We start from the raw sequence: 21,883 nt of genomic DNA on the forward strand, positions 1-21,883 counted from the left end.
TAGCTTAAAATAAATACACTTTGTTGTACAACCAAATCCCCTGCAATACTCAGAATTGATTCTCTATTTACCCTAGGTTGTCTGCCTGACTCCCTCCTATCTTAGGATAAGTAATTTCTCAAGAGGTCAGCAGTTCCTTCTGCAATTGACTTCTGGTGTCTGCCCTACCAGTTTCCAAGATGTGCTCAAACTTGTCTAAACTCCAGGCAATGACACACTTTAAGCTTAAGATAAGACCTCTTCATTTCACTACACAGGTTACTGACAAGACAGATTGGCTGTATGTAGTGTTTTACACAAGAATGGCCATAAATCAAGGCCCAGAAGTTTACACATTCTCTACCATTAACCTCTATTTGAAGGTAACAATTTTGAAAATAAAGAAAGGAAAAGTAATGATGCAAATAAATAGAATAAGAGGTGTTCTGTGCTGGGTTCTTGTAGAAAGCTAGAGATGACATTAGAATGTAGACAGAAATTATGCCTTTGGAAAGGGATTAGGACCTCTAAATTGTCTTTTCCTTACTTATGCAGCACAAACCTTCCCCTACTAATCTTTCACACCATTCATACACGATGCTTCACAAAGAAGTTTCAGCTCCTCCAAAAAATGTTTTGGGAGCTGGCATCCAGCTAGTGTATTTTTCCCTCATGGAGAGGGATAGAAAAAAAGATAAAGGTTCTGATAAACATAAAGGCTTCTTAAAGGAGTCACCACTTGAGCTGAGTCAAAAAAGAGGAAGGAGTTTTAGGATGGAGAAAAGCATCCCAACACCTTTATGAAGATGTTTTCTGTTACAGAATTAAACAAGGAAGCAGATTGTTTTGATTCCAGTTTTGTCACTGACTCAATGTGTGAATTTAGGCCCAAACTCTTCCTATTTCTGTCTTCAGTTTTCCCATCTTTTCAATTAGTTGAAGTACACCGTTATCTCTAGCAGCACGAGGCTCACTGGAGCAAAAAGAAATATGTTCTGTCCACTTTAACACCAGCTGTTGCAGCTTTTGGAATACTGGTTCACTATATATGGGCTTTGGTTTCCTCATTTATAAAATTGGGAAATTCAGTCCCCCAGCTTACCTTACAAAGTTGTAATAATTAGGTAAAATAACAGAAATACAGTTTTGTCTATTATAAAATTCTGTACACTTGTGAGGTAACTGATAGTCGAGGAGAACGAGACATCCAGAAATGTAGAAGTAAGAAAGGAGTGGAGGCAAAGGTAAAAGAAATCGAGGGGGGGGGGGAAGAAAGAAAAGGACGCAGAAAGCAGCAATTCCGTTGAAGATAAAGGCAGAGAGAGAGAAAGCGCAAGCTCTCTAGAAGCCTGGGGGACGGGCCACAGTGAGGCTGGGTCACGTTGCCGGCGGAGCCATTTGAGCAGTGCACGGCGGTTGGGCGCAGGACCTATTTGGCTGTGACGCTCACTCCAGGTTTTTAGCGCCCTATCCCCTAGGGCTCATCTAAGACCTAAGATGGCGGCGTTTGTACCGAGGGAAAGTCCCGACCAAGTACTGGGTGTGGAAAGCAGCTAATGGACAAATCTATTAAGGAAGGTACAGAAACCCGCTAATTTTTTGTTTTGTGGTGAGTGCTGAGTTTCACGTCAGCTAGAAAAATGTCCGTTAATAAGGCTGCATACTTGGGGATCGCGTGGCCTGCCTGAGTGGGGGAGGAGCTGGCCTGCTGTTCATTTTACTCTCTTGCCTCTGTAAAATATCGAAGAATAATTTCTCTATTTTTTTAGTCACTTACCACCACGGATGAAGTTAGACGGTTGCGGATACTAGCTCGTAGGGATTCTGAGCCGTTTTCCTCTCTTTTTAACTTGTTTAAATGGGTTTTTATTGACACCACGCCGACGCCAGAACGCTTTCAGGAACAGCCTAACCCGATGGACCTACCTTTCCTTATTTCCTTTGTGTTGCATTTCGCGTGCAAAGGTTGTTTTGATAAACTAATCAGTTTGTAGCATACTTATTATGGGCTAGATTTAATTTTTTTTTTTTTTTGGTATCCTTTGTATAGGTCTCAGATGAGGACTTCTGGGCATACATTTATTCTGGAAGCACATTGTTCTGTTCAGAAGTAGGGGTGTGTGTGTGTGTGTGTGTGTGTGTGTGTGTGTGTACAGGTAATCTCTTGAGGAATTGTTACATTATTTTGTGGATTATTACCTTGATGATTCACTAAGAAAAAGGCTAGATTTTTCATGTTCATATCTTTTGGTGAAAATATGTTTATGTTAAGCGTAGCATATTTGGGGAAGACTAAAACGTTTGCAGCTTTATTTTTATGAGGAGTAACTGAAAACAACCTGTATATCCATCTATAGTATGTTTGAATAAATTGTAGGACATTCATGTTATGAAATATTTTGCAGCTGTGGAAACAGATTTACCTCTTCACACACTTTTGATCTAGAGAATGATATAATGGATTGTTATGTGAGAAAAGCAAGTTACAGAATATCTAGTATGCTGTTTTTGGTGGGAGGAATGATGAGGGAATGTAAGATTAACTTTCTTTGTCTTTTTTGGGGGGGCTTTCCACATATGTTATGAAATACTTAAGATATACAAACATATAAAGAATAATACAATGAGAGATGCAAAAAAAAAAAAAAATACAGTGAACCTCTGTTTTCACCATCCAAACATAAAAATAAAATATTACCATCATAGTTGAAGTTCTGTGTACTCATCCCTGAATGTGTCCCTTTCTTCCTTCATCCCCAGAGGTAAGTAACTATTATTTTAAACAGTGATTATATTTCCCATGCATTTCTTAAACTTTTGTGACATGTGAACTTCTAGCATGGATTAGTTTTTTAAATAAGTTTTGAAGAGAAATTTTAAAAAGAAAAGTCAATAAAAAAGAGGAGTTTTAAAGTGCCTGTTACCTGGATTATAGTAACAGGGGCCATTTGAAATTTCTTTTAAGTTTAGGGCAGAATCTAATTTAAAAAAAAAACAAAAACAGGAAATAAATGTTGGTAAGGACTGGTGTACATTGTTTTGGGGATATATAATGGTGCAGCCACTGTGGAAAATAAAAATAGATTGCCAGTTTCTCTATAGGTTAAACACGGAATTACCATGCTTCCTTGCCAGCGCTTGTTATTTCCTGTTTTTGTTTTGTTTTGTTTTTTAATTCAACCATATTAGTGTGTTTGAAGTGGTGAGTCCTTATGGATTAGATCTGTGTTTTCCTAAAGACTGATTTGGGGTATGTTTTCATGTCCTTGTTGAACATTTGTATGTTTCTTTGCAGAAATGTCTATTCAAATCCTTTGCCCATTTTTTAATTTAGGTATTTTTTTTTTGTTGCTGTTGTTGAGTTGTAAGAATTCTTTATATATTTTGAACTGTTATATATTTGATTTGAAATGTCCCATTCTGTAGGTATTTTTCACGCTTTATTGATAATGTCGTTTGGCGTACAATTTTTTAAAAGTTTGAAGTCCAATTTGTTTTTTTCTCGTTTGTGCTTTTGGTGTCAAATCTAAGAATTCTTTGTCAAATCCAAAGTCATGAAGTCATACATCTCTATGTATTCTTTTAAATGTTTTATGGTTTTAACTCTTGTATTTATGTCATTGATCCATTTTGAGTTCATTTTTGTATATGATGTGAGGTCCAACTTCATTCTTTTATACGCACATAGCCAATTGACCCAGCACCATATGTTGAAGAGACTGTTTATTCCCTATTGAATGGTCTTGGCACCCTTGTTGATATCAATTAGCCATAGATGTGTAAGTTTATTTCAGGTCTTTCATATTCATTCCATTTGTCTCTGTATCTGTCCTTATGCTAGTACCACACTGTTTTGCTTACTATAGATTATAGTAAGTTTTAAAATTGCAAAGTGTCACTCCGCCAACTTTGTTCTTCTTTTTCAAAATTGTTTTGGCTATTCAGGGCCCCTTGCAATTCCATATGAATTTTAGGATCAGCTTGTCCATTTCTTTTTAAGTTATACAGAAAAAAAATAAGAGGAGCTACAAACCAAAAATACAATAATAATGGCATTTATGTTTACCTATGTAGTTATCTTTACCAATGTCTTTTATTTATTCATACACTTTTGAGTTAGTCTTTTATCCTTCTGTTTTAGCCTGAAGAACTCCCTTTGACAGTACGTGTAAGGGAAATCTATTAGCAACGAACTTCCTCAGATTTTCTTTATCTGGCAATGTCTTAATTTCTCTTTTCAGTTCTTTTGGTGTATATATTGAAATATAGTTCACACATCAATTACCTGCTTAAGGTGTATCGTTCATTGGTTTTCAGTATATGTGCAACCATCACTACAAACATTTTAGAATGTTTCATCACCCCAAGAAGTCCATGCACTTTAGCCATAACCCCATACCCCTTGAGCCCTACCTGCTCAGCCCTAGGCAACCACTAATCTACTTTTTGTCTCTACAGATTTCCCAGTTTTGAACATTCTGTATGGATGGAATCAGAATATGTAGTCTGTTGTGTTTGGCTTCTTTCACTTAGCATAATGCTTCAAGGTTTATCCATGTTGTAGCCTGTATCAATACTTCATTCCATTTATGACTGAATAATGTTCCACATTATGGATATACCACATTTTGTTTATGCATTCATTTATTAATGTATATTTAAGTTGTTACTGCCTTTGGCTATTAAGAATAATTCTGCTGAAATATTCATGTACAAATTTCTTTCTAGAAATGTTTTCATTTCTCTAGGTATATATTTAAGAGTGTTTTTGCTGGGTCATATGGTATCTATGTTTAATTGGGAAACTGTAGACTTTTTTCCAAAGTGGCGGCACCATTTTACATTCACAGCAGCGCGGTATATGAGGGCTCTAATTTGGCTACATTCTCACCAACCATGTCATCATCTGACTTCATCCAATTCTAGCCATCCTAGTGGGTGTGAAATGGTGTCTCATTGTAGTCTTCTTTCCCACAAGGTTAGTCCTCTGACGTTGGTCCTTAGGGAGGGGCAATTTGAATATGCCCCCAATCACCCTGGGATGGCTGGTTTTGTTAGGGCTGTCTTTCCCTGACCACACCCAGCAGCCAAGATCCACTTACTGGGAACTAATTAATTGTTTTCCACAATGCCCTGGAGCATAAACTACTTTGAAAGCAAATGCAGTCAAAAAGTGTGTCCTTTGAAGAAATAGTTTCTAAGCTTATTGTTTGATATTTGTTCTGACCCCAGGAGGGCCCCTCCCAGTTGTTTTAGTCTCTAGTTCTCTCCTGCAAACTGGTTTACCTACAGTTTAGCCTCTGTATTTTGAATGGGCTATTTGGCTTTTGCTACAACCTCACTTTTCTCACTACTCCTGTCGGCTTGACTTTCTCCAAGCTCTTACAAATGAAGTCAGTCCCTTTGGGAAGAAATTAAGAGCTATCTGTTTTAATATCTGCTTCTTCCCTCAAACAGAAGCTCTGAGCCTGGTCTCTGGAGGTGGGGTGGGAACAGTGGCAAGTTTCTGAGTGACAGTAGTACTTCTTGGAGGGGAGGGTGCAGCCACAGGTCATCTGGTTTTGCTTTTCTCTCCTCACAATCCAGGGCAAGGATGATTAGGGTCCCAGGCTTTTCCATGCACCACACCCAATAAAGTATACATTCTACCAGTGGGGGCTGGAAGGCCTGGAACCCCTGCCTCTCAAGCACACTTGTCTAGGACTCAGCCCTAGCAACAGGCAGCTGGGGGTTGGATGAGAAACTCTGTTCCTCCTGGGAAGAAAGCCCTCTGAATGAGACCTGTGGGGGTAGGGTGGGGACAGAACCCTGTGTTCTTGGTTGCAGGAGTCTTGAGTGGAGGTTCCCCTTCCTTGAGCTGGGATGGGAGAGGGAGGGAGTGGTCTTGGTTCAAATACAACTCATCTTTCTTAGTGAATTTTTGAAGTTGTTCTTGAATGTAGGTTTCTTCATTTGCCTTTCGTCTTTAGGTCAGTTTCCAGAGGCTTTAAATGGCTTAAAAAAGTAGTTTTCATCAGTTTCAGTGCAGAGCAACAGGTCACTTGAGCTCATGCTATCATGCCATAAATTGTTCTCTTTCCTTTATTTTTGAAAGACGTTTTTGTTAGAGATTTGTTGGTTGACAGCTTTTTTCTTTCAGCACTGTAAATATGTCATTGCACTGCTTTCTGGCCTCTGATGATGGGTTACTTTTCTTGCTTTTAGAATTCTGTCTTTTTTGGGGGAGTTTCAGCAGTTTGATTATACTACATCTCACTGCATCATTTTGGGTTTATTCTCTTTCGGGTTCATTGAATTTTTTTAAGATATGTAGATTGGCCACTGTTCAAATATTCTTTTTTTTTTTTCTTTTTTAAGTAGGCTTTATGCCCAGTGTGGAACCCAGCACAGAGCCCAACGCAGGGATTGAACTCATGACCCTGAGATCAAGACCTGAGCTGAGATCAAGACTTGGATGCTTAACCGACTGAGCCACCCAGGTGCTCCTGTTCACATATTTTCTGTGCCTCTTTCATTTTGTTCTGGACCTCTCATTTTGTATATGTTGGTATACTTGATGTCGTCACTTAGGCTCTTTCCATTTTTCTTCATTTTTTTTTTCTTTCTCCACTCCTCAGACTGGATAATCTTTTTTTTTTTTTTTTTTTTTTTTTTTTTTTTTAGTGTTTATTTTTGAGAGAGAGCAAACGCGTGAGTCAGTGGGGGGAGGGGCAGAGAGAAGGGAGACACAGAATCCAATGCAAGCTCTAGGCTCTGAGTGGTCAGCACAGAGTCTGATGTGGGGCTTGAACTCAGGAACTGTGAGATCATAACCTGAGCTGAAGTCAGAGGCTCAACCGACTGAGCCACCCAGGTGCCCCAGACTGGATAATCTTAACGTTTTTATTTATTTTTGAGACAGAGAGAGACAGAGCATGAACGGGGGAGGGTCAGAGAGAGAGGGAGACACAGAATCTGAAACAGGCTCCAGGCTCTGAGCCATCAGCACAGAGCCCGACGTGGGGCTTGAACTCACGGACCGTGAGATCGTGACCTGAGCCGAAGTCGGATGCTTAACTGACTGAGCCACCCAGGCGCCTCCAGACTGGATAATCTTAATTTACATATCTTCATGGTCATTTTTTCCTTTTTTGGCCTATTGAAATCTTATGTTGAACCCCTCTAAAATTCAGTGAATTTTGAATTTCAGTTATTGTGCTTGCCAGCAACAGGATTTGTATTTGGTTCCTTTTTGTAATTTTTGTCTCTTTTTTTAATTAAAATATTTTTTTTCCTATTATTTATTTTTGAGAGAGAGACAGAGTGTGAGCACGGGAGGGGCAAAGAGAGAGGGAGACACAGAATCCAAAGCAGGTACCAGGCTCTGAGCTGTCAGCACAGCCTGACATGAGGCTCGCTCGAACTTACAAGCTGTGAGATCATGACCTGAGCTCAAGTTGGACGCTTAGCCGACTGAGCCACCCAGGTGCCCCAGACTGGATAATCCTGATTTACTTACCTTCATGGTCATTTATTCATTTTTTTGGCCTATTGAAATCTTACGTTGAACCCCTCTAAAATTCAGTGAATTTTGAATTTCGGTTCTTTTGCTTTTCAGCAACAGGATTTGTATTTGTTCCTTTTTGTAATTTTTGTCTTTTTTTAAAAAAGTTTTTAAATTTTTTTTATTATTTAGTTTTGGGGGAGAGAGAGAGAGAGAGAGAGTGAGTGAGTGAGGAAGGGTCAGAGAGAGAGGGAGACACAGAATCTGAAGCAGGCTCCAGGCTCTGAACTGTCAGCACAGAGCCTGACATGGGGCTCGAACTCAAGTTGTGAGATCATGACCTGAGCCGAAGCTGGATGCTTAACCGACTGAGCCACCCAGGCGTCCCAGTAATTTTTGTCTCTTTATTGTTATTTTCTATTTATTGATACGCTGTTTCCTGGTTTTCTTTAGTTTTTGTCCATGGTTTCTGTTAGCTCTTTATCATATTTATGATAGTTGATTTTTCTAGTAAGTAATGTCTGGGCTTCCTCGGGGACTCTTTCTGTTAACTTTTTTTCTTTCTGTGAATGGGCCATACGTGTTTCTTTACATGCCTAATAATTTTTTAATGAAAGATTTTCTTGAAAAGTAGGTACTTTGCATCTTGAAGTATGGTGGCTCTGGAAATCAGAGTATTTCCCCCCTCCCCAGGGTTTGTGTTGTTCCATATTGTGGGTTGCAGCCATCTACTTGTTTAATGACTTTTCTAAATGATTTTTGCAGACTATATTCCTTGTTATATGTGAGGAGTAAAGTGTCCATTCCATTATCTTAGCTGTCAGGCAGAAGCCTGATAAGATTTCTTTAAATGACAGAATGGCAGCCCTTTTCTTCATTAAGCACTGTCCTGATTAGAGTAAGTTTCTGGTTAGGTTCTGGAGTTCTATAAAAGATTCTTACGTTTTTTGCTAGCTTAATAATTTCAGTGGAAGAATGGATCCTAGGAGTTCCATATTCTCCCATTTTTGGTGTTGTCCTCAAATGTCATACATTTTGGTTTGTGATTTCATTATAATTCAGTTCACAGTAATTTCTATTAATTTTGCTTCTGATTTCTTCTTAGTTTCATGGGTAATTTAGAAATGTAGTGTTTAATTTCCAAGTATTTGTGGAATCCTGAATTTTTGTTTTGATTTTGGATTTTAAAAATTCCACTGTGTTAGGGGTATCTGGGTGGCTCAGTTGGTTGAGTGTCTGACTTCAGCTCAGGTCGTGATCTTGTGGTTTGTGGGTTTGAGCCCTGCATCGGGCCCTGTGCCCTCAGCTCGGAGCCTGGAGCCTGCTTTGGATTCTATGGCTCCCTCTCTCTGTGCCCCTTCCCTGCTCGCTCTCTCTTTCTGTCTCTCAAAAAATAAATAACAGTAAAAAAAATTAAAGATAAAAATCTATCATGTTGGAGAACACACTCTGTATGATTTCAGTCCTAAAGTTCTTCAAGGTATGGTTTGTGGGTGAAATTGGCCTGTTGCCTGACTTTGTATGGCTGGTAAACTATGAGTAATTTTACGTTTTTAAGTGGTTTAAAAAATTTACAAGCAGAATCGTATTTCTTAACTCGTGAAAATCATGTAAAGTTCAAATTTCAGTGTCCATAAGTAGTTTTACTGGTATACGATTATACTTACCTGCATACATATTGTCTATGGATACTTTCATTCTACAAAAACAGAATTGAGTAATTAAGACAGTGTCCATGTGGCCTGCAAAGACTAAAATATTTACTGGCTCTTTAAAAAATAATTTTTTTATGTTTATTTTTGAGAGAGAGAGAGATAGAATGTGAGCAGGGGAGGGTCAGAGAGAGAGAGGGAGACACAAATCTGAAGCAGGCTCCAGGCTCTTAGCTGTCAGTTCAGAGCCTGACATGGGCCTTGAACTCAGGAATGGTGAGATCATGACCTGAGCTGAAGTTGGATGCTTAACCCACTGAGACACCCAGGTGCCCCTGACTCTTTTTTTAATGTTTATTTTTGAAAGAGGGAGAGAAGGGGGGGGGGGGTGGACAGAGAGGGGAGAGACAGGAGACAGAGGATCCAAAGGAGGCTCTGTGCTATCTGCAGAGGGCCCTACTGTGAGATCATGACCTGAGCCAAAATCAAGAGTTGGACACTTAACCAACTGAGCTACCCAGGCGCCCCTTACTGACTTGTAATGAAGGAGTTTGCTTACCCTTAGTTTATTTTTTTTAATGTTGATTTATTTTGAGAAAGAGAGACATAGCGAGCAGGGGTGGGGCAGAGAGAGAGGGAGACAGAGAATCCCAAGCAGGCTCCTCACTGCCAGCATGGAGCCTGATGTGGGGCTCAAACCCATGAATCTCGAGATCATGACCTGAGCCAAAACCAAGAGTCTGATGCTTAACCAACTGAGCCACCCAGGTTCTCCTACCCTTAGTTTAAACAAACATCCCTTGTACCTGTTACTCTATATTATGCTATCACCACAGTAGCACTCAACAATAATTGAGAAAAGATTTTATGCTATAGCATTTCTCTTAAACATGAGTAAATATATTCTTTCTGCATCTTACCATTTTGCCCATTTGAAAGGCAGAGATAAAAGCACACTGAACAAAAATACTGGTGACTGATATATGAGGAAAACTACAACTATCTTATGCAAATAATTTTTTTTGTATTAGAACTTTCTGTACATCTCTTCCATTCTGATTTCTTTCCAAACTTAAATATACCAAAGGTAATAAATATTAAACCATTTTTATTCAAACTAATCTGTCTTTACTAATGTACACATAAGTATTGTGTGTAGTTATAATCAATCTGTCTTAAAAATACCATTTTATATTTCACTTTTTAATGTTCTTTCTTATAGTGTTATTTTATATCTATCAATATGGGCCCCAGAGCTGTAGTTTCAAATAGGTTTTTAGTATTGAATTTCTTTTTTCTCTTTTTTACTCTTTGACCCCTTTGCCCATTTGTCCTCCCACTCCATTCCTCTGGCAACCACTAGTCTGTTCTCTGTATCTGTGAGCTTGGTTTTGTTGTTTTAGATTTTACATATAAGGGAACTCAATACAGAACTTGTCTTTCTCTGTCTGATTTATTTCATTTAGCATAATGCACTTGAGATCCATTCTTGTTGCAAATGGCAATATTCCATTCTTTTTTATGGCTGAATAATATTTTATTGTATAATATACACTACACTTTCTTTATTCATTCATCCATCAGTGGACACTTACATTGTTTCCATGTCTTGGCTGTTGTAAATAATGCTTCAGTGAACAGGGAAATTCATATGTCTCTTGGAGATCCTGATTTTAATTCTTTTGTATATATACCCATAAGGGGAATTGCTGGATCATATGGTAGTTCTATTTTTAATTTTTTGAGGAACCTCCGTACTGTTTTCAATAGTGGCTCTGCCAGTTTACATTCCCACAAACAGTGCACAAGAGTTCCTTTGTCTCTACACCCTCACAGACACTTGCCATTCCTTTTCTTTTTGATAAAAATCATTCTAATAGGTATGAGGTGATAATCTCATTGTGGTTAACATTGTTATTTGCATTTTCCTGATGATTAGCGATGTTGAGCATCTTTTCATGTACATGTTGGCCATCTGGATGTCTTTGGAAAAAAAGTCTATTCAGATCTTCTGCCCAATTTTTAAGTTGGATTTTTATCTATCTTATGACAGTAATTTTTGACTACCAATATGGTGGAAAAGAGTGGCAAGGTAACAAACGTTTTTACTTTGAAAAGTGAATAAAGTAGATTAAAAAAATAATATTACACTGGCATAGATCTGGAAAATATGAGGAGAGAAATCTATCAATTGAAGCTGACTCCAGAATGATATAGATGATGGAGTTAATGGTTTAAAGACTTTACAGTTATTATGAATATAGAGGAAAGACTGAAAATGTTAACTTGTATGAAAGATATAAAAAAGATTTCAACTTCTGAGAATTAAAAGTGTAATTTTTTAAATGTTTATTTAGAGAGAAGGAGAGAGACAGAGCACAAGTAGTGGAGGGGCAGAGAGAGAGGGAGACACAGAATCTGAAGCAGGCTCCAGGCTCTGAGCTGTCAGCACAGAGCCCGATGTGGGGCTCACACCCACAAACCACAGTTGGATGCCCAACTGACTGAGCCACCCAGGCACCCCTGGTTTTTAAATTTTAAGATGTCGAGAGAGTTTCTCATCATCTTCCTGTTATTAATTTCTAGATTAGTTATATTGCAGTTTGAGGTAATACTTTGTATACTTTCAATTTTTCTATGTGTATTAAGCTTTGCTTTATGTGAGTATTCTGTATGTACTTAAAAAGAATGTGAATCTTGCTGTTGTTGGATTGTTTATAACTACTGAAAACATTTCCTTGGTTGATAATCTTGTTCAGTCTCCTATACCCTTGCTGATTTTCTGCCTGTTAATTCTACTACTCACAGGAAAGTGTTGAAGTCTTTATACTTGTTGATTTGTATTTCTTTTGTCAGTTTTTTTTTCATGTATTATGAGGCTCTATTAGGTGCATATACGTTTAGCATTGCTGTGGCTTCTGGTTGAATTGACCCTTTTATCATATGTAATTCCCCTCATTTTCCCTGGTAATTTTCTTTGCTCTGAAATCTGTTTTTGCATTTAATGTATAAAATAGCCAGTCCTGTTGTTTGGTTGGTGTTTGCATGGTGTGTATTTTCATATTCCTTTACTTTCAGTCTTCCTGTATAAATATATCTGAAGTCTTTCTTGTAGATAGGATATTGTGTCATGGTTTAGGCTCTTTCTTTCTTTCTTTCTGTCATTCTCACAATTTCTGTGTTTGAGTTTTAGTGCTTAGGTAATTTATATTTAATGTAATATTGATATGTTATATTTGGATTTAGGTTTACTACTTTATTCTTTGTTTTTTCTTTGTTCCTTTTTTGTTTCCCTTTCTCCCCCCCACCCCCTTTGTGCCTTCTTTTGGGTTATTTGAATACTTTTTAGTTTTCCTTTTTAAGTATTTGTTTTAGGAATTATACAATACTTATTTAAGTTTTCACTGTCTTTTACCCTATAATTTGGAATGTAGAAACCTTAACATCTTTTAGGTTCCTTAACTCTCTTTCATGCTATAATGTCATGTATCGCATCAGCATACATTGAAAACTATCAGATGTTCATATTTTTTGTTTTCAACCCTAAAACGATTTTAAAGAATTCAAGAGAGATAAATAATCTATTGCATTATCCAGATAAATGTTTGTTGCTCTTTATTCTTGATGATTCAGAATTCCTTCTGGTGTTTCCCTTCTACATGAAGAACTTTTAGCAATTCTTTTAGATAAGATCTCAGGGGCTATACATGCTTAGTTTTCTATCATCTGAGAATGTCTTTTATTTTCATTCTTACAAGTAATTTTTCTGGATAGATTATTTTAGGCTAACATTCCCTTTCTTTCAGCCATTTAAACATGTGTACCACTTCCTTTGGCTTCCCTAGTTTCTGATGGGAAATCAGTTAATTGAATCATTATTTCTCTATGTGGTAACGTTTTATTTTTTTTCTTACTGCTTGTATAATATTTTATTTGGCTTCACTTTTTGGCAATTTTATTATGATATATCTGGCTGTGGATTTCTTTGTGCTTATCCCTTTTGAAGTTTTCTTAGTTACTTGAATCTGTAGGTCTATGTGTGTTGCAAACTTTAGAAAGTGTTCATGCATTAATTTTTTCAAATATTTTCAGTCCTACACGCTTTCTCTTACCTTCTGTTATTGTCTCATAGTTCCCTGAGCCTTTGTACATTTATGCTCATTTATGCTGTTAGCATTGGATGGTTTCTATTTATCTCTTTAAGTTCCTTTGTCATTTCCATTGTGCTTTTGAGTGTGTCCATTTATTTATTTTTTAATTTTAGTTATTATATTTTTAACTTTAAAATTTTCACTTTTTTTGATATCCTATTTATTGACAAGATTGTCACTTTCAATATTTGTTGCAAAATGTCTGTGGTTGCTTTTCTCAGCATTTTTATAATAGTTATTTTAAGGTCTTTATCAGATAGTTTCAAGAACTGTCGTCTTGTTGGCATTTTTCATGATTTAATTCATGTTATGCAGCCTTGGCAATAATGCAGTAGAAGCAGTGCTGTGCCATTCTCTGTGCATCATGTTGTACATGTTGTCAGTATATCTTAATACATGTGATGGTAACTTTCATCTCTTGGTTAAAGTGTACCAAAGTTATAAAGAAGATGTGATATATGTATACAGTGGAATATTACTCAGCCATAAAAAAGAATGGAATCATTCCATTTGTAACAACATGGGTGTATCTAGCAAGTATTATGCTAAGAGAAATAGTCAGAGAAAGACAAATACTGTATGATTTCACTTGCATGTGGAATTTAAGAAATAAAAGAAATGAACAACAGAAAAACAAACTGGGACACCGGGTGGCTCAGTCTGGTAAGTGTCTGCTTTGGCTCAGGTCATGATCTTGTGGTTCGTGGGTTCGAGCCCTGCATCGGGCTCTGCTGACAGCTTAGAGCTTGGAACCTGCTTCAGTTTCTGTGTCTCCCTCTCTCTGCCCCTCCCCGACTCGTGCTTGCATGCTCTCTCTCTCAAAAATAAATAAATATTTTTAAAATATGTAAAAAAGGAGACAAACCAAAAAACAGACTCTTAGCTATAGAAAACAAACTGATGGTTACCAGAGTGGAGATGGAATGGGGGGATGGGTGAAATTGGTGATGGGGATTAAGTGTACACTTATTTTGGTGAGTACTGAATGATACATAGAATTGTTCATTATATTGTATACCTGACAGTAATATAACACTGTGTGTTAACTATAATGGAATTAAAATTTTTAAAAAAGAACAGCAAAAAAATAAAGTGTTACCAACGTTTTCCACTGTAAAGTTGCTGCTTTTCCCTTTCAGTTTGATATGTTTCTTGTGGGGATCTACTTTGAGATTTTGCATATGTCATGTTTTTCATCTTACTTTCACCCACTGAAATTATCTATCCATGCCTCTTAACCTGCCACAATGATTATATTAGTGTTTATTTCAAGGTTATTCATTCTATGTTTAGTAATTAAAAGTCTGTAAGGAATAGCTGTGCCTTCTCTCCACTTTATTTAATTAAATATTTATTAATTAGTATAGACTCATTGATACTTCATTCTTTGGTTGTAATCTAATACTATCATTTTGTTGTAATGGCTCTGAGGTTTTGCCATTGGGCTTTTCTTTGGGTTAGCTCCTGTGTCCTTTTGATATGCCCCCATGGATTTTGAGTATTGCTCTACTTTCTCACATCACAATATGTATTAGGCATAACTTGTTTTTTTCCCACCCAACTCTGGAATCAACCATTTTGCTAAGGGATCTTGGTTCCTGTGCCCATTGTTATTGGGGTATCATTGTTTTTAGGTCCTCTCAGTCAACAGAATTAGGAAGTGTAAGTTTATAGTCACAAACATAGACATCCTTATTTCTGTAAGTATTCTACTATACATACGTGTTTGTGCGGTTGTGTGTATGTAAAACCATGAATTCGTATTTATATGTGTGATTCTAAATAAAAGCACAGGGTTCATTCTCTTCTAATCTTCCAATTTTTCTTTTCTTTTTTTTAAGTTACTAAATTTGTTTTGAGAGAGTCAGAGACAGTATGAGCAGGGTATGAGGAGAGAGAGAGGAAGAGAGAACACTAAGCAGGCTCTACATTGCCAGCACAGAGCCCAGCACAGGGCTTGAACTCACAGAACCGTGAGATCATGACCTGAGCCAAAACCAAGAGTTGGACACTTAAGCAACTGAGTCACCCGGGCACCCCTAATCTTCCCACTTAAAAAAAAAAATTTTTTTTAATGTTTATTTATTTTTGAGAGAGCATAAGTGGGGAAAGGGCAGAGAGAGGGAGATACAGAACCGAAGCAGGCTCCAGGCTCTGAGCTGTTCGCACAAAACCTGATGCGGTACTTGAACCCATGAACTGTGAGATCATGACCTAAGCTTGGTTTTAGCTCAGGTCATGATCTTGTGGTTTGTGGGATTGAGCCCCACATTGGGCTGTATGCTGACAGCATATAGCCTGCTTGGGATTTTCTCCCTCTCTCTCTGCCACTTCCCTGCTCATGCATGTGCATTCTCTCAAAATAAATAAACATTTTAAAAAAGTAAAATGGGGCACCTGGATGGCTCAGTTGGTTAAGCATCCGACTTCAGCTCAGACCATGACCTCACGTTTATGGGTTCAAGCCCTGCATCAGGGCTCTAAACTGACAGCATGGGGCCTGGAGCCTGCTTTGATTCTCTGCCTCCCTCTCTCTCAGCTCCTTCCCCACTTGTGCTCTCACGCTCTCTCTATCAAAAATAAACTTTAAAAATATTAAATAAAAAATAAAATCAGATCTTAATCTGTATAAATACGGTCTGTGTATTTTTTAAAAATTAAACTTTTATATTGAAATAATTGTAGATACACATTTAGTTGTAAGAAATAATACAGAGATAACCCATGTATTGTTTACTGAATTTTCCCCAATGGTAACATCTTGCAAAACTGTGCAAATGTAACAAGGAAATTGCTTTGATATGGTTCTCTAATCTTTTTTAGATTTCTGAATTTTCACATATTTTTTATTTTAATTTTTTCATTTTCAAATTTTTATTAAATTCCAGTTAGTTAACATAGTGTAATATTAGTTTCAAATGTAGGATTAGTGTCAGATGTAGAATTTAGTGATACATCACTTACATTAAACACTCAGTGCTCATCACAAGTACCCTCCTTAATACCCATCATCTACTTAACACACCCTATACCCACCAACTCTCCAGTAACTCTCATTTTGTTCTGTATATTTAAGAGTCTGTTTCTGGGGCATCTGGGTGGCTCAGTCGGTTAAGCATCTGACTCTTGATTTTATTTTGACTCAGGTCATAATCTCAAGATTTGTGAGATCAAGCCCCACCTCTGTCTCTGGGCTGACAGTGCAGAGCTTGCTTGGGATTCTCTTTCTCCTTCTTTCTCTTCCCCTCCCCTGCTCACTCACTCTCAAATTTAAAAAAATTAGAAAGATGGGGCACATCTGGTCCCCAACCCCCAAAAAGAGTCTGTTTGCAGGTTTGCCATTCTCTTTTTTTCACTTATGTTTATCTGTTTCGTTTCTTAATTTCCACATATGAGTGAAATCATACAGTATTTGTCTTTCTCTGACTTATTTTGCTTAGCGTAATACCCTCTAATTCCATCCATGTTGTTGCAAATGGCAAGACTTCATTCTTTTTTATGGGTAATATTCCATCTCTTTTTTATCCACTTATCAGTTGATGGACATTTGGGCTTTTTCCATAATTTGGCTCTTGTTGATAATGCTGTTATAAACATCAGCGTGCATGTATCCTTTTGAATCACTGCACAATACCTAATAGTGCAATTGGCTGGATCATAGGATGGTTCTATTTATATATATTTTTTTGTTTTAAGTTTATTTATTTATTTTGAGAGAGACAGCATGAGTGGAGGTGGGGTAGAGAGGGAGTGAGAGAATCCCAGGCAGGCTCCACACTGACAGCACAGAGCCCAATGCAAGGCTCAAACTCACAGAACCTGAGAGTTCATGACCTGAGCTGAAACCGAGAGTTGGACGCTCAACCAACTGAGCTACCCAGGCACCCCAAGATAGTTTTATTTTTAACTTTCTGAGGAACCTTCACACTGTTTTCCCAAGTGGCTATACCATTTTTCATTCCACAGTGTTAGAGGTTTCCCCTTTCTCTCCATCCTTGCCAACACCAGTTGTTACCTGTGTTGTTAATTTTAGCCTTTCTGACTGGCATGAGGTGATATCTCATCATAGTTTTGATTTCTGTTTCCCTGATGATGTGTGATTTTGAGCATCTTTTCATGTGTCTGTTAGTCATTTGTATGTCTTCTTTGGAAAGAATTTCTATTCAGGCCTTCTGCCCATTTTTTAACAGGATTATTTGTTTTCTTGGGTGTTGGGTTTTATAAGTTCTTTATATATTTTATTTTATTTTTAAAAAATATTTATTTTGGGGGAGAGCACAAGTCAGGAGAGGCAGAGAGAGGGGTACAGTGGATCCGGAGCGGGCTTTGCACTGACAGGCTGGCAGCAGCAAGCCTGATGTGGGGCTCAAACTCATGAATCGCGAGATCGTGACCTGAGCCGAAGTCGGACACTCAAGTGACTGAGCCACCCAGGTACCGCAGTTCTAACCCTTTATCAGGTATGTCATTTGCAAATACTGTATCTTCTCTCATTGCAGAGGTTTGTTTTGTTATGCAGAAGGTTTTTATCTTGATGAAGTCCCAACACTTTATTTTTGCTTTTGTTTTCCTTGCCTCAAGAGATGTATCTAGAAAGAAGTTGCTACAGCCTGGCCCCTGTCAGAGAGGTTACTGTTTGTATACTCCTCTAGGACTTTGATGGTTTCCTCTCCCACACAAAGGTAGGTCTTTCATCCATTTTGAATTTATTTTTTTGTATGGTATAAGAAAGTGGCCAGTGTCATTCTGCATGTTGCTGTCCAGTTTTCCCAACCCCATTTGTTGAAGAGAGTGTCTTATTCCCATGGGATATTCTTTCCAGCTTTGTGGAAGATCAGTTGACCATATAGTTGTGGGTTCATTTCTGGGTTTTCTATTGTTCCATTGATGTATGTGTCTATTTTTGTGCCAGTTCCATACTGTCTTGATCACTACAGGTTTCTAGTATAGCTTGAAGTCCAGAATTGTGATGCCTCGAGCTTAGCTTTTCTTTTTCAAGATTTCTTTGGCTATCTGGGGTCTTTTGTGGCTCTATATAAATTTAAGGATTGTTCTAGCTATGTGAAAAATGTTGGTGGTGTTTTGATAGGTGTTATATGAAATGTGTAGATTGCTTTGGGTAGTATAGACATTTTAACAATATTTGTTGTAATCCATGAGTGTGGAATGTTTTTTCATTTCTTTTTTTTTATTTTAAAAGGTTTCTTTCTTTTTTAATTTTTTTTTTAAATTTATTTTGAGAGAAACAGAGAGTGTGCCAGCAGGGGAGAGGGGCAGAGAGAGAATCTTAAGCAGGCTCAATGCTCAGCACCAAACCCAATGTGGGGCTCAATCCTACAACTGTGAGATCATGACCTGAGCAAAAATCAAGAGTTGGGCGCCCAGCTGACAGCCACCCAGGTGCTCCTGTTTTTTCATTTCTTTGTGTCATCTTCAGTTTCTTTCATCAGTGTTTTATAGTTTTCAGAGTACAGGTCTTTCACCTCTTTGGTTAGGTTGATTTCTGGGTATCTTATTATTTTTCGTGCAATTCTAAATGGGATTGGTTCCTTGATTTCTCTTTCTGCTGCTTTATTATTGATGAATAGAAGTGCAACAGATATCCGTATGTTGATTTTGTATCCTGTGACTTTACTGAATTCGTGTTATCAGTTCTAGTAATTTTTTGGAGTTTTTTGGGTTTTCCGCATAGAGTATCATGTCATCTGCAAATGGTGAAAATTTGACTTCTTTTCTTGCTGATTTGGATGATTTTTATTTCTTTTCTCTGATTGTTGTGTTTAGAACTTCCAGCACTATGTTAAATAACAGTGGTTAGATTGGACATCCTTGTCTTGCTTGTGACCATAGAGGAAAACCTCTTAGTTTTTGCACATTGAAGATGATATTAGCTGTGGGTACTTTGTAAATGACCTTTATTATGTTGAGGTGTGTTCCTTCTATCCCTACTTTCTTGAGGGTTTTTAAAAAGAAACGATGCTGTATTTTGTCAAATGCTAGGTTGACTAATTTGTTGGCATATAATTTTTCATAATATTTTCTTGTAGTTGTTTTTCTGTGGTGTTGGTTGTTCTTTTGCCTCTCTCATTTGTGATTTATTTATTTGGGTCCTCTTTTTGATAAATCTGGCTAGGGGTTTATTGATTTTATTAATGTTTTGAAGGAACCAGCTCCTGGTTTCATTAATCTGTTCTACTGTTTTTGTTAGTTTGTTTTTTAGTTTTTGTATCATTTATTTCTGCTCTACTTTTTATTTCTCTTCTGCTGTCTATATGCTTTGTTTTTTGTTCTTTTTCTTGCTCCTTCAGGTGTAAGGTTAGGTTGTGTATTAAGATTTTTCTTACTTCTTGAGGTAGGCCTGAATTGTTAAATACTTCCCTCTTATGACTGTTTTTGCTGTATCCGAAAGATTTTGGACCAGTATGATTTTATTTTCATTTGTTTCCACAATTTTTTAATTTCATTTTCCTGGTTGACCTATTGTCTACTCACATGTCGTTTAACCTCCATGTATTTGTGCTCTTTTCAAATTTTTTCCTTGTGCTTGACTTCAAGTTTCATAGTGTTGTGGTCAGGAAAGATGAATGGTATGATCTCAGTCTTTTTGTACTTTTTGAGGCCTGATTTGTGACCTAGTATGTGATCTATTCTGGAAAATATCTCATATGTACTTGTAAAGAATGTGTGTTTTGCTGCTTTAGGATGGAATGTTCTGAATATATCCATTAAGTCCATCTGGTCCAGTTTGTCATTCAGAGCCATTGTTTCCTTGTTGATTTTCTGCTTAGATGATTTGTCCATTGATGTAAGTGGGATGTTAAAGTCCACTGCTCTTATTATTATGAATGATGTTCCTTTATGCTTGTTAATTGTTTTATATATTTGGGTGGTTCCAAGTTAGTGGCATAAATATTTACAATTGTTAGATGTTCTGTTGGATAGACCCCTTTATTACAATATAGTGCCCTTTTTCATCTTATGTTACGATCTTTGGTTTCAAATCTAGTTTGTCTAGTAGAAGTATTGCTACTCTGGCTTTCTTTTGGCATCATCTGCATGGCAAATGTTTCTCCATTTCTTCACTTTCAATCTGTAAGTGTCCTTAGGTCTAAAATGAGTCTCTTGTAGGCAGCATATAGGTGGGTCTTGCTCTTATTTTATCCATTCTTACACCCTGTGTCTTTTGTTTGGAGCATTTAGTTCATTTACATTCAAAGTAATTATTGATAGATATGAATGTAGTGCCATTTTATTACTTTTTACATTGGTTTTGGAGATTTTATCTTTCTTTCTAATTTTTGTTGCTTTTGGTCTTCCTTTGTACATAAGAGTCCTCTTTAATATTTTTTTGCAGGGCTGGTTTAGTGGTCACAATGTTCTTTAGTTTTTGGTTGTCTAGGAAACTTTCTTTCTCCTTCTATTCTGAATGGTACCCTTGCTGGATAGAGTGTTCCTGGTTGCAGATTTTTCCCACTCAGCACATTGAAAAATCATGCCACTCCTTACTGGCTCACAAAGTTTCTTTGGAAAGATCTGCAGTTAACCTTATGGGTTTTCTTTTGTAAGTTAGGGACTTTTGTCTGGCTGCTTTTAGGATTTTTCCTTTATCACCATATTTTGCAAATTTAACTACAATATGTCTTGGTGTTGGCCTGCTTTTTTAAATTTTGTTGGGAGTTCTTTGTGTCTCCTGGATTTGGATGTCTGTTTCCTTCCCCAGATTGGGGACATTTTAAACTATTTCCTCAAATAAACTTTCTACCCTTTTTTTGTCTTCTTCTGGAGCTCCTATGATATGAATGTTACTATGTTTGATGGAGTCACTGAGTTCCCTGAGTCTACTCTCATGATCTGTCATCCATCTTTCTTTCATTCAGCTTCATTATTTTTCATAATTCTGTCTTCTGTATCACTTATTTGCTCCTCTGCTTCTTGCATCCTTGTGGTCATTACAACAGTTGCTTTCAAATGTCAGTTATATTGTTCATTTCTGCCTGATTTTTTAAATTCTTTTATCTATGTTGTAAGGATCTCCCCAATGTCCCCTATGGTTTTCTCAAGCTCAGCAAGTATCTTTATGATATTTGTTTTAAATTTTCTATTAGACATATTACTTATATCTGTTTTGATTAGATCTCTGTGACCTTTTCTGGTCTTTCTTTTGGGATGGATTTCTCCATCTTGGCATTTTGTCTAGGCCACTGTCTTCTGTGTGTTAGAAAAGCCTGTTATGTTTCCTGGTCCTGAAAATGATGGCTTTATGAAGAAAATGTCATGTAGTGTCCAGGGCCTGGCACTTTAGGGAATGTCTCTAGTAAATGCTGCATGCACTCTGGTGCTGTGTTTTGGCCGCTCTCTCCCTCAGGTCATTCTTCTGTAGTGGTTCTCCTTGCCTTCAGTGGGCAGTGTTTGGACCTTGGGCAGAGTGTGGTGGGTTTTAATTAGGTATGCTCTGGTCTTGTTAAATGAGCCCTGATGCTACTTCCACTAGAACTGAAGCCTTGCAGAACTCTGTGGTTGGTACACTTGGTGTGTTGGGAGTTTCTGTTGGACTTTTGGGATAGGAGCCTGCTGTACTGGTCATTAGGCCCACTTGTTGGAGTAAAACAGTACCAGCA

The 21,883-nt window shown here is 37.4% G+C and overlaps 1 long non-coding RNA gene across 6 annotated transcripts in view; it reads left to right on the forward strand.

The window, feature by feature from the left end:
* Nucleotides 1-1,413: 1,413 nt before the first annotated feature.
* The window catches only part of LOC123594665, an 81,296-nt gene continuing 60,826 nt past the window's right edge, over nt 1,414-21,883 (forward strand). For 2 of the 6 annotated variants that reach the window (XR_006710829.1, XR_006710830.1), the window contains exons 1-3: nt 1,414-1,557; nt 2,030-2,135; nt 17,847-17,947. This is a non-coding gene — a long non-coding RNA (uncharacterized LOC123594665). The remainder of the gene's footprint in view (nt 1,558-2,029; nt 2,136-17,846; nt 17,948-21,883) is intronic. The other 4 variants (XR_006710828.1, XR_006710827.1, XR_006710826.1 and 1 more) reach the window with 2 other exon arrangements.

This window comes from Leopardus geoffroyi, chromosome X, assembly GCF_018350155.1.
Source record: "Leopardus geoffroyi isolate Oge1 chromosome X, O.geoffroyi_Oge1_pat1.0, whole genome shotgun sequence".
In the NCBI taxonomy this organism is placed as follows: Eukaryota; Metazoa; Chordata; class Mammalia; order Carnivora; family Felidae; genus Leopardus; species Leopardus geoffroyi.